A 13931-nucleotide genomic window follows, 5' to 3' on the forward strand; every position below is an offset into this window, starting at 1 on the left:
ATATTATTAACATTTGTAATAAAGGTCAGTTAAGGTAGAATGCACCTCGGGGTCGAAGTTCACATAATCTCTTTAAACTTGGCCATACGGAAGCTTCCTTCCGGTCCTTTTGAAATAAGAAAAAAAAATTGGGAGTCCACCATCTTGTTTTCAAGGAAAACGGCAATCCTTTATATTCCGATAGAGACAACAGTATTCGGTGTCCATATTGGATTCTAAAACGGATTAATCTTGATAAAAGATTGACCTCTATTTCAAAGAATTGTATAGTGACCCTCGATTTTTCCTCGAAAACAGCTGAGAATGGGTTGGAGTTTTACTGAACAAAATGATAACAAGAGTTTATTTCCGAGCCACATTTCATATAAAGAAAATGTGGCAGTGTAGTTTTAAGTTAATATAATAAGCAAGGCGACCGTTTGTTACAGGTCAACTGGTTTCCATTGTAGTACTTATTTCTTTACCCAGGTTCACAAATATATCTCCTGTATATTTCATTCATGTAGCTATAGATACAAAAGACATGCTTGACAAGATATTTCAGGTAAAGGAGGAAACGATAGTAGGATATACTATAGAACCACTTTCGAGCTGAACTGTATAAAATAATTCTCAACAAACTTCACACTTATTTCGTATTGTTGTCATAGTTTATGCAGGCCAAGTTATGAAATCTTGGTGTTGTTAATTTAAACTTGCACACGAACTTTACCAAATTAGCCCCTATACCATGACCAGGCTGGATGGTCGACAAGGCTTGCATTTCCTCCTCACAGCCTGTGTACTCAGTAATTCAAATTAAGTGTCTGTGACCAAACCTCATTAGCTGCAACCATGAGGAAGAATTAGCATAAAATTAGCATATCACCTGTTAACGTTCAATGTTATTTGTACATCAAGTCACCTGGGACGGGATGGGAGGGGTGGGGGAATGGCAGTATTATTACAAAAAGAGCTGTGGAGAATCAGCCATGAAAAGTATTTTGAACCGACAAGTTAGCTATGAACTAGATTTAACCGCACACGTTCAATGTATTCTTTGGTATATTGTAAAGTTTAGCTATGTACGTTGAATAAAATATGCTGTATGCCATACAGTAAAACAAATATGATACGGGAAATACTCTGGTATAATTTGTTACTAACGATAAATACATCTATCTTTCACCACCTACTGCATCAAAGGATGACTGTAATAGCGAGAAGGCACGTAATGTGACATAGGTTAGTTGATGGGTTAGCCATTATTCACCATGTGACCGCATATGTGACTTATGGAATGTAATATTACATGCATATGCTTGTATCAAAACTATCAATAATGTCTAAGGAAACTTTTAGCTTCGAAGATTACATTCATGAAGATAAAATAGACATTATATTTTCCCGATAACTTGATATCTCCTGTAATGTCTGGAATGAAAATAAATAGTGATTGTATTTGAATATTTTACTGAGAGACAGACAGACAGACAGACAGACAGACAGACAGACAGACAGACAGACAGACAGACAGATGAGAGAGACTGATATTTATACAGGGAAAATGGTATAAGAAAAAGTGGTGTATGTCTTGTTGTTGTTGTTGTTGTTGTTGATACTTAACTGATATACAATAACTGTCACACGGACAATCGCAAAGTTGAACAGGTGGGATAATTGTTTATTGAACAATAACACTATTTGAATATGTATTTAGAATGACATGATCTAGAAATTATCAATTACACGAGTTCTGTTAATTACAATATTCTGTGATTGTGCTAAGTGCAATGTTACACAGGAATTGGATTTGGAAATTATCTAACACCCTACCTAATAGTCAGTCACTCGTCAATATACCTTTTGTGAAAGACGTTCCCCTATATACCAGTATGATATAATAGTGCTGGAATCGATAAATGTATGAAAGAATATATTGTGAACACAATGCCAAATTCGGTACAATTATATTACGGATGAATGAACGCAATTTGATATATATTATTGGAACTGCAAGAAAATCGTCAACATTTTTAATCTACCAATCTGAGAATAAACCATTAAGAAGATGAATATTTTGAAAATTAGAACAAAATGTTTCTTTAAATTCCTCTGTTTACACCAAATTCACAGCTTAGTGCTGTGGTCGTCTGTGTATGTTGTATTCAAGGTACACCACACTGATTCTATTCTTTTACGTAGCCAGGAAATGTTTCACCATGCTAGTATTACCTCGCCAAATGCTTTCTAACCTTTACATAGGCTGTTCGACGGTACATATTACCCCTTCAACTTCACTGCCCATAAACCGAATATAAATACTCTGCGTTTGTAGAGCGTTTGGGATTATCCCCCATACTATTTTTCTATTTATTTTAAATAGTTGAACAGTTTATATCTATTGCTCATAACATGTTATACATTAAAATCAATTATATTAACCGAAGTCTTTGAATACCCTTTCTATATAAATATACCAGACCCACAACCATACAAACGCAAACACAGGCAGACATGACATGACAGGCAGACAGACAGACAGACAGACAGACAGACAGACAGACAGACAGACAGACAGACAGACAGACAGACAGACACAGAAAATTATTTCAAATTAAACCAGAGAAAAACTAACCGGGTGTCAATTACACATAATACGATGGGAAAGAACGATGGGGAAAATATTGTCACCTTTTTAACAACATTCCAATATTCCTGAGCGAGAACTGCTATTATAATATCATCTAAACAAATTATTTATTTCAGTCTGTGACGTAACTCATCATTATATTATACACCTTGTCTATTTGATATCTACGTGGTCGCCTGAGGGTATTATGTTACTAAAGCAACCACACTAGTTGCTGCTCTTTTTTAAACAGTAAAAGAGAAATATGAAGTTACACCAGCGTCAAGGAAACTAACAGCTTTTTATTTTCTCATATAGTTAATACAGTAGATAATTTTGGATTCTGAAATATATTGCTAATTTTAAAATTATTTTGACCTCTCCTGAAGAAGTCTGCATGGTGAACCCTGGTTTCCTTTTTTCAAAATTTAACTGAGAATGGGTTGTTGTATATTTTCAAACAAAGTAACACCCATGAAAAGCTTTTTTCCCGCGTATTAAACTATGCAGTTACTAAGTTAATTGTTTGATAAGCCTAGGAAGTACAAATACCGCCGAACAGCCTATCGGCCAAATTTCTTTCTTTACATCTACAAGTTGGTAGTTACGAATATTTCAAATGTTGTTATTGAGGACACTATTTAGGACATACGTTCACGTGATAATTTCTTACCCACGGTATGCAAATTAATATAATTATAGTAGCTGATGTATGATATTCAAGTTAAGGGAATTATGGTAATCTAGTGTTCGTCGTGTGGTTTATGCTAATGCACGGTATGCAAATTAAGGGATTTATGGCAATCGAATGTTCATGACGTGATATTTTCCTACACGTGTATGCAGATTAGGCTCAATTATGGTAGTGTAACGTTAATTATGTGTGTTCGAACGACATCAATGGAGACAAAGAGAGCGACCTACGAATGACATGTAATATAGTGAATGGAAGAATATAGAGTATGGAAAAACTAGACAACTTGAATCAAAACCCACTTGGTTGGCTCTCCATGATATCAATGAAGTCATTCGCAATTTGAAACTGGAAAATAAAAGAGAGAAATATCGCATGATAAATATTAAAATTATTTGTTACGTCAGAATATACGCTGTGCGACTGTTAACATTCAGAAGATCTTTTTATGCTGATTAGTTATATGGCAATCTACTGACAGAAACGAATTACAAACATACAAATGCAATGCAGTATCTTTGGTAACCATGACTACCTTCAACACCTTTCTCTAGGATACTCGATTGTGTTTTATTTTGGCATAGTAATTTGTCGACACAGTTCAAATCACCAAGTGAATTCTGCGATTAGACCATGTAATAGAGTCGAAAGAGTTCATATATTAGTGCTTTCCTAAAAATGATTCACCACACATGGTACTTGCCTAGTAAACGATAGTGCTTGATGTTATACACTGCAAAATCGATGGTCTATGAATATTGACTATTGAATAAGCTTAACATAAATTAGGATCAATTAGCCTCGAATAATGCTCTGCATGGCTAATGTTATTGGTGTTCAAATTTTTGATAGCGAATTCATGTGAGTTATCACAACAATTTAAACCAACACATTGAAATGAAACCAATACATTAAATCAACAAGACCACTGGATTGACTACAGACTGTCACGTTAACATACTTGGCGGAAGATGACGCCATTACACACATTTACAGCCATAGCGATATATTGCAGGATGAGTATTGCACGGTATGCAAATAGATGGTAATCAGGTCTTATCACGTGATATGTTCTAAACAAATCACAGCTTGTATTTTAAGCATGGCCTACATCAATGATTCATCATCAACACTCACCCTCTCTTTGACAAACAAATCCCTTCTCTTTAAAGCACCAATCATCATCCCACTTGAAGCCTTTCTTTTTCCTAAAATAACAAAATAATAATACCATAATATGAATTTGAGTAATAAAAGTCTAATAAATGTGTAGCAGTGTAAGTAAGGCTGTACAAATACATACAGATTTTTTTTCAGAAAGTTTAGGCTTACCAGATTTGTACGCAATTTTGGTATCCCCTGTTAAGGCGAAATTTATTATTCGGTTCTTGTCTAGCCCAGTTTGAGTAGCCAACCTCCGCTAAAGTCCGACTGTCTGACCATACGTAGTCGTTTTTATCTTCGTTAGTTGCATTGAGTCCTATCCAGAACCCTTTAACAACTTCTTCATCTAAGTTATTGTTATAGATGGCGGTGACTATGGTGGTATCGGTTTCAGCGTTCTCAATAACTGCCATCTTGGCCCCGGGGATCTTGTCTCCTTCTGAATTGACCGTACATCTATGGTTAGCTTCCTTGTAAGAATACGAACCACCAATGATCCGATACATCGTACATCCTATAACTATGTTGGGTATGGCGATTTCTGAAATGAAATGTATAAATGTAATGTAATGTAATGTAATGTAATGTAATGTAATGTAACGTAATGTAATGTAATGTAATGTAATGTAATATAATGTAATGTAATTGTAATGTAATGAATTGTGTACTGTCGTGTACTATTATAGTGTAGTGCAGTGTAGTACAGTGTAGTGTAGTCCAGTCCAGTGCAGTGTAGTGTAGTCCAGTCCAGTGCAGTGTAGTGCAGTGCAGTGCAGTGTAGTGTAGTGTAGTGTAGTGTAGTGTAGTGTAGTGTAGTGTAGTGTAGTGTAGTGTAGTGTAGTGCAGTGCAGTGCAGTGCAGTGTAGCGTAGGGTAGGGTAGGGTAGGGTAGGGCAAATCGGAGCGGTGCGGTTTGGTGTGGTGTGGTGTGGTTTGGTGTAGATAGTGTAGTGTGATGTTGTGCAGTGCAGTGCTGTACAGTGCAATGTATTGAGGGGAGGGGGGCAACTCCCCTTATTTGAGTATAAATATATATGTGCCGCCCTTTGGTCTAAAATAGGGTCTGTTTCATTCGAGCTGAAGAGTCTAAAACACGGTCCACTTTGCATTATTTTTGTATTTTGCTTGGTCTAAAATGTGGTCCTTTGTCCTTTACCAAATCTTAACTGACATTAATTTTCCCGAAATGTTGCCTCCTAAGGATAATGTACACTTACATTTTTTTCACTTTTTGTTTTTAATAACTTATGATAATAGTTTTATCTGTATTGCCTTGTGATGTGATACATTGGGTGTGTTGTGTAATATGTAATATGTTACATACCACCACTTGTATAATATTGATGTAATGATTAGAATACAAGAAATACACGCAACCATTGCATATTTTGAAAAGTTTACCAGTGAAAAATGTTTGGAATAATTTTAGATGGAGCAGACAAGAGAGGATGAATGTGTTTATGAAAAATCTATTGTATTGCATTTGGCCAAGTGTAATACAACTGTCGAAAAAATTGCGTTTGCTGAGAGAAGAGAGCTAAGAAAAGATTTTAGGCAAGGATAGATTAGATATAGACAAACAAGATAATTGATCCAAAGACAACTGCTGGTGCCTGTGGCGTAGGTTGGCTCGATGCTTTTATCATTTTCTTTATATCTGTGGAAGTTTGTCATGTAAAATAAAATTTTCCGTTTGTCATGTAAAATAAACTTTCAAACTAAACAGAACAGTCACAATCGAATATATAATGTTTTTTTTTACAAATGGCATTTCTAATCAGTAAACAGAGTTATGGGATTTAAGATTCCATAGTGGCTATGCTTTGACAAGTTACCGACACAAATTACATTGTATGTGTTTACGTGAACATTGACTCGTTCTATCAAGCAAACCCGCGGGTGTTATTTCACCAGTTGTAAAATGTATTCATATATAAAACAGTTTCAAAGTTACTCAATTCGCAATTTTTGTTTTGCCAATGAAAAACTTTAAGCAATTTATCCATACTTACCATCAGAAGTTTGTAAAGCCTTTACCACGTTCAACAGGGATGTGTCTACCCTTACGTCAGTACTCCTCCAGGAAAACAAAGTGCCATGCACATTTAAAGAATCTTCAGCCATAATAAGAACTATGCTTTTATCTAACACGCTGCCCCAAATGTTAAGTCCGGTCATTTGGAACATGAAGACTCCATTACCAACTGACAGGACGCCACCTTTAGGAATTGGTAAAATGACACCGTCTGCAATTTTTCCGTGGCCTGTAGCTGATGCCAACAACTCACCGTCTTGGTAATACTTCAGTTCACCGTCTGTTTGTTGCCAGGTGAAGCACATGTGATACCATTTATTAGATTCGATTGCCGAGGGTAACGAATACTTGGGCATGTTGTTACTGATGATCGGACGTGGTACTTTATCCTGAATTAACACCAGACCAAACTGGATGACAGTGTGGAAATACTTCCACACAATAACTGGCTTCGAGATAGATTCTTCATCCAATTTGACCCAGTTGCAGGCCGAGACAGCCGAAAGATCTGCCTCTCCTACATACATTTCTGTATCGTCGTCCACCACCGGATCTATTCGAAACCCGGTACTTGGCACTGTTGAATCTATCACCAACTTTTTCGTATTCAAGCTTATCTCTGTGAATTCGGGTGGTACTGTGTCAGCGCCTGCGATAAAACATATACAGCACAATTAAGATTACTGTTCCATGCCAGTGACTCTGTTTGATATACTAAGATAATGCACATGCTACACTTTAATGTAGCTATATGACAGTTTCGTGTTATATTTTGTCGAAATGAAAAGAACTAACGTGCCACCATGCAGACACCAAATGCAGACATAAAATCTTTGGCTCCCGTGTGCCCCTGTCAATACACAGTTTTGTTTATTTCATTCAGACTAAATGTAGCAAGAACTTTCCACCTTGTGTAACATGTACACTTCCCCTTATTGTTTGCCGGATGTATCAACCAGAGCCAGGGAATGGCAGTCTGCAACACGTTGTATCTAGACAATGGAATTTTAAAGCACAAGCACTGCAACTAGAACATATTTTGATACCCTTTTGTTAGATATATAATGATTCACTCATAATATGGTACACCCTGATCATGAACAGTAATGTAATCACCTAAAGTTAAATGTACTTGTGCAGCTGTACACATGCTAAGGTATAATAAAGCCAATCAAATTGATTTTTGCGTCCGCCCCCAAAAAAACAGCCCCCACTACGATTACGACTTCAACCTGTTGCTGTACCACTTCTAGATACAATTGACCCCAAATCTGCATGCATATCCTCTACAAATTATCGATGTTTAACCATCTTTTTAAAATACTTTTGTTTGTCCGATAGAACAAACGTCACTCCAGCTGGTTACAGCTAGTGCAGCTTTACCGTTCAAATAAAATAATTGTTACTTACGTGCAACTCTTTTCACAGGCGCCTTACTTTCTCTCAGTGTTTCAAAGAAGTTCTGTGAAATGACAAAGAATGTGTGTAAGGTAGTTACATAGTATATAATTTCTACCCTCAATTTCCCAGTTTCAGAATACAGCCTAATATATGTGTGTGGACTAAATACAATTACATTCACGAAACCTGAAACAAAAGGTCACAAAATAATTACATAATACATCTAATAGACTTCGTGGAGTTTACTTACCTTTGAGTCGATGTCATTTGAGAAGGCTGAAGCCATACATATGAGATGTAACCCGAGAAGCAATATAGACGACTTCATGGTTCGATCTATAAAATAATATTCATATTGTATAGAATAATGACTTGACTGACTATATATACATCTACACAGATGTGAGCTTTAAATGCGAACATCATCAACTGCATCTTAGCTGTGTCTAGGGATTGTGCACGCGAAGTAATGAAATGTAAGTGACAGATTGTCACATGCGCACATAAATGTCCTATTTATAGTGAGTCGTATTATTAGATTATCACGCAGAATGGAGTCTCCTATAAGAAGTACTCATAAGGGTGGGGAGGAGGCATTCCATGTGTTTATGAAACTGAATGAAAAATCGACATGATAGATCTCGACATCAATCACGATGTTGGCAATAAATTGAAACTGTTTTTTGTAGCTACTTGAATTGATAGTTCTGTTCTCCTACGTCGGAGCATATGCAGTTTCCGCAGAAACAACGCAAAAAACAACAACAAATTATTTGGAGGGAAATGAACGTAAGGTTGTGTTTCTGTCATGAGGACGATGCTTTGTTAACGACGCTGGATAGTTCCTGGTACCGCCAGTCTCTAAACTATCAGTTGGGAATATCCATCATGATTTTTACCATTTCCTTTTACATCAAATTACTACACGTATATCGAATTTTCGCTATCGGAAAAGTAATCATTTAACCTCATGCATTCAATTTATAGTGAAATAATCACCATGCGTGGTACCGGACATAAATGACCACTTAATGCTAAACTACAGATTACCGATATTCATAGAATAATCAATCATAACATGCAGGTTGATGTAGCACCTAATATTATCCGCGGCGCAGTATTGTCCATGTAGTTATCACAAGTGAAAGTATACATGGCAACAACCATAAATGCTCGGATACACATGCTACAACACTCGATAATATTCATCACCAATCCCTCTACATCCTCCACAATTACCAACACAATTTACTTCTTTCTGTAAGTAATCTTGGCAACAAAGGTTACTATACAAGCAGACTATTATGGTCCGGTAATTTGAGATGTGGATTGGTGTATCTTTGTTGCGTGTCTTAATTATTTGTATTTCACGGTGAACTGACACATATTAGCTCCTTGAAAAAGTATGGCAATGGCACGCTTTTGTATTTCTCGTAGTTTATTATATCTGATCATCAGTTGAACGATTTTATTTGCCTGTACTAGTCTTTAAGTTCTATTTGACCTATTTTTTTGTATGAAAAGAGAGAGACATTTCAATAAAATAACGAAATACAATTTTGTATTTGAGTAAGTATACTTATACATAGGTTGACATGATTATAGCAAAATTGTAAAACGTTTTTTAAGACTTTTCTAAACTATTAATCTCGAATGCTTGGAAGCATGTCAAACTTTAGTAGCATGAGATAGTTGACAGCTAAAGATCATATACTTTGTAAATTAATTCCCTGCAAGTGGGGAACTCGACCTACCTACATACATACATACATACATACATACATACATACATACATACATACATACATACATACATGCATGCATACATACACGCACACACACACATATACATACATACATACATACATACATACATACATACATACATGCATACATGCATGCATGCATGCATGCATGCATGCATGCATACATACATACATACATACATACATACATACATACATACATACATACACACACACACATACATACATACATACATACATACATACATACATACATACACGTACACACACACACACACATACATACATACATACATACAGACACAGACAGACAGACAGACAGACAGACAGACAGACAGACAGACAGACAGACAGACAGACAGACAGACAGACAGACAGACAGACAGACAGACAGAATTTGTAATCCAGCAAATCACGTAAAAAACAAAACATAGACTACTGAATAAAAGGAAACACGTTGAAGATATCACAGTGATTGCGTTTTCAAGACATACTGCAATCGACTAAGACTATAAATGTATAAAAAGCTAATCTTAGATATTCAGCGATAAAGTGGCACAGGTGAAGTTTATAAGTCTTTTTTTTACTAAAGTGAAAATTCTTACATAAATCATCGATTACATGATTCTAGTGTGATGTTCATATCGATGCCTGTTTTTATAACATTATTTTTATTACAACTTCTACCATTGTTGGAACAGTTACAGTACGGATTTCCTAATTTCTTATACGTATAAATTAAATCACCGGATCGTTTATAGTGGCCATATGGATGAGGATTGGATTTTTAATTTATAAAAGTTTTATCGTGACTTCAATGTGAAAAACATATATGCCTAGTCCATTTCACATATTTTGTTACCTTTTTGAAATGTATTAAGGTGCAAACACATACTTTGTCTGTGGTTTTACACATTGTTTTTTCCAATAGGAAGCCATGATGAAATTGTGTTGTAAATTAAAAATCCAAAATAAATACCAAATCCTCATCCACATGGCCTCTTTAATACCAGGTTTGACTTCAGTTAATTGCAAGCGATGGTTAAGTGTGCTTTGGTAGATAGAATATTAATATTAATATTAATATATTAATAAACTGACAATTGGACTGAGAATTGTTTTCTCAACGAACCAAGCTATTACACATACCTTTGGAAAACGCAGACCGGAATTCGCCAAAATATGTATAAACTCAGTTTGTGCCCCGATGCTGCTTAGTGCCAATCGACAAGTAAGCCGTGAACGTTTCGAGACACTCTTTTTATATCATTGACATTTTGGAGATCATAAAAAGTACATGTTTTCAATTAAAAACATGACAATTTAGTAAATGTATGCAACAAAAATACGGGTTTACGATTAACAAGAACATTATTACCTTTCCTGGAAAATAATGGGATACGTACAAAAGAAAACCCGGTAGATGATGGGATATTAAAATGATTGATTATATACTAGATAACTTTAATTAAAGACAATAACCTTGAAAATATTTTACATGAGTAGATTTTCTATGTCTGAACATCCGTTTGTAAATCTCAAAACCTTCGAAAATAATAGGGGCATAAAATGTATTTACTTTCCGTGTCATAAAAGAGTCTTTATGGGGGAGTAATACTACGTGATTTTCCTGATTAACCTTTTTTAACAACTTACACTTCTGCCATATTGTTAAGTAGTTATCATGTAGTCTGCTCACTGGTATTTTAGGGGCGAAATCAATAGTTCAATTTTAAGAAACAAAACTATTTTTAGTTAGGCCGCCACCCCCTTCTAACTAATTAACGAAATTTAAAATTGTTTCAGACATCAGAATTAACTTTAAAGCAATATGTATTACGTAGTAGTGCTATATGAATACAAAGCCAGTGTGTCGTGAGGAAAAATATCTCTTTTATTGACGCTTTAAAGTATTTTAGTGCATTTACTATATTCTCTATTTCTCTATTTGATGACATCTAAATAGGGGTACAAAACAGGATCCAATGAAAGTAAAATCGTTTTTGGAGGATGAGAATTAATAAAGTTCAACCCCATCCCCAAACCAAAAGAATTTGCTTTAATTTTATCAGAATTTTCTTTAATGTTATCATACATTGTACTGTTGATATCGACCCTTATTGAGTAATATCAAGTACCGATAAAAATACAACACATATGTCCTTAGAATTGAAAGGATACAAAATCAAAATATAAATAAGCAAATGTTGATTTCTATGTGATGATACTGTGATTGAAATTTGGGTGTGAGAATGTGTTGTCTAGCAGAGCAAGAAAATGTGGTAATCTATACAAATGAAAAATCCTTTTCAATCCTTAAGGCCTTACTGATAATTACAAGATACTTATAATTATAGACCGTGAGATTCAAACATTAGGGTTTTAATCAGATGTTAGGTTTCCATATCGTCTTCAGCACAAACATAAATGTGACGTGGACTTACAAGGTATTGTAAACCTTCTAATCTAATCCTAACCCAAATTCCAGCCTACATTGTCGTTAGCCTGGGTTGACAAAGTTAAATTAGAATCTAGCAATTGGAAACTACAGTATAACTGTTCCAAAAGTGTGCCAATGTGTCAATTGTGAATTGCATACATACCTTCGAGACACCAATACTTCAACACAACCGTTAAGCCACCACCTGTGCCGCGATGTAAGTTCCTCGGTGCGTTGCTGGTAGCTCACTGACAGATCTATGAGTATCCGTGGTATTTTATCTGTGCGTGCTACTCAATGATGTTAATGAAAATATAGGTATCGTGTGGCGCGAATAACTGACAACGATGATGAGAATATATAGATTTTTTACAACCCAGTAAGGATGAACAATCAAACAATACAAACACTGCTACTTCCATATGGCGACACAAGATGGACCTATCGATAAGAAGGTCCTATAAAATTTATGAAGGAAGACCTCACAATATCCTGCAAAGCAGCGCGCTTCATTTTAATAGAGCCGCGTCGTGGTAATAAATGTATTTTTATGAGACCCTCTTTTCGAACTTCTTTTGCAAATACGTTTTATTACGGCTCCACCACACAGAGGTGAGTTGTTGTCTTGGAAGTTCAAACGCATGAAGCTTTCAATTTCAGTCTAGTGGAAATGTTGTAATATCAGTGATGTGGCGATTAATATTATGTCGGTATCATATAATAAATATAGTTATAAATATTTGTTAGAATACAACACGTGAAGCGAATTAATTTATAACTAAAATGTATTAACTATATCAATTTCATTAAAAAATATGGAAAATGAAACAACATTGTCAGTAGTTCCCGAAGTTCTCAATCTAAAGTGAAATCGGAAGAGTTGGAATTTTGTTATTAAATAATCAAGAAAAATTAGATAGATAGATAGATAGATAGATAGATAGATAGATAGATAGATAGATAGATAGATAGGTAGGTAGGTAGGTAGGTAGGTAGGTAGGTAGGTAGGTAGGTAGGTAGATAGATAGATAGATAGATAGATAGATAGATAGATAGATAGATAGATAGATAGATAGATAGATAGATAGATAGATAGATAGATAGATAGGTAGATAGATAGATAGATAGATAGATAGATAGATAGATAGATAGGTAGGTAGGTAGGTAGGTAGGTAGGTAGGTAGGTAGGTAGGTAGGTAGGTAGGTAGATAGATAGATAGATAGATAGATAGATAGATAGATAGATAGATAGATAGATAGATAGATAGATAGATAGATGTGAATAATTTGAGTGTAATATCTGTTTTAAGTGGGTAAAATCAGTTTATCTCATTTGAGTCATGCAGCCTTGTACATGTCAATCATTTAATTAAATTTCTTCTGCCTATTCTAATTTAATTCCAAACAACACGTATTAAGTACTTTAATTAAAGTCTGTAAAGTAGAACTTATTAGATTGAAAACCCGAGATCGACCAAATCTTACTGTGTTCAATTCTTGATTATTCATTGCCTTATAGCAAACATCGTTTCCACTGCAGTGTGAATGATACCAGTAAAAGTTACTACAACTAAAACCACTGTTGTGTTTAAAGTACACTCTGCCGCACATGAATCAAGCGTTGACTTTTTGCCTTTATAAAACACTGCTTAGCCAGAGTTTGGACGCCTATTTCATAGTCTGTAGTAACTGAAGGACTTAGTGCCCTAACGGCCTAACTCCATCTTTGGTGATTTGTCAATTTGACACTTTCAATCTTGTTCAAGAATGATTTCTCACCTCAGAAAAGACCCATCTTTATACTGAAATATAACTAGGTAA

The sequence above is a fragment of the Glandiceps talaboti genome, chromosome 20 (genome assembly GCF_964340395.1).
Source record: "Glandiceps talaboti chromosome 20, keGlaTala1.1, whole genome shotgun sequence".
NCBI lineage: Eukaryota > Metazoa > Hemichordata > Enteropneusta > Spengelidae > Glandiceps > Glandiceps talaboti.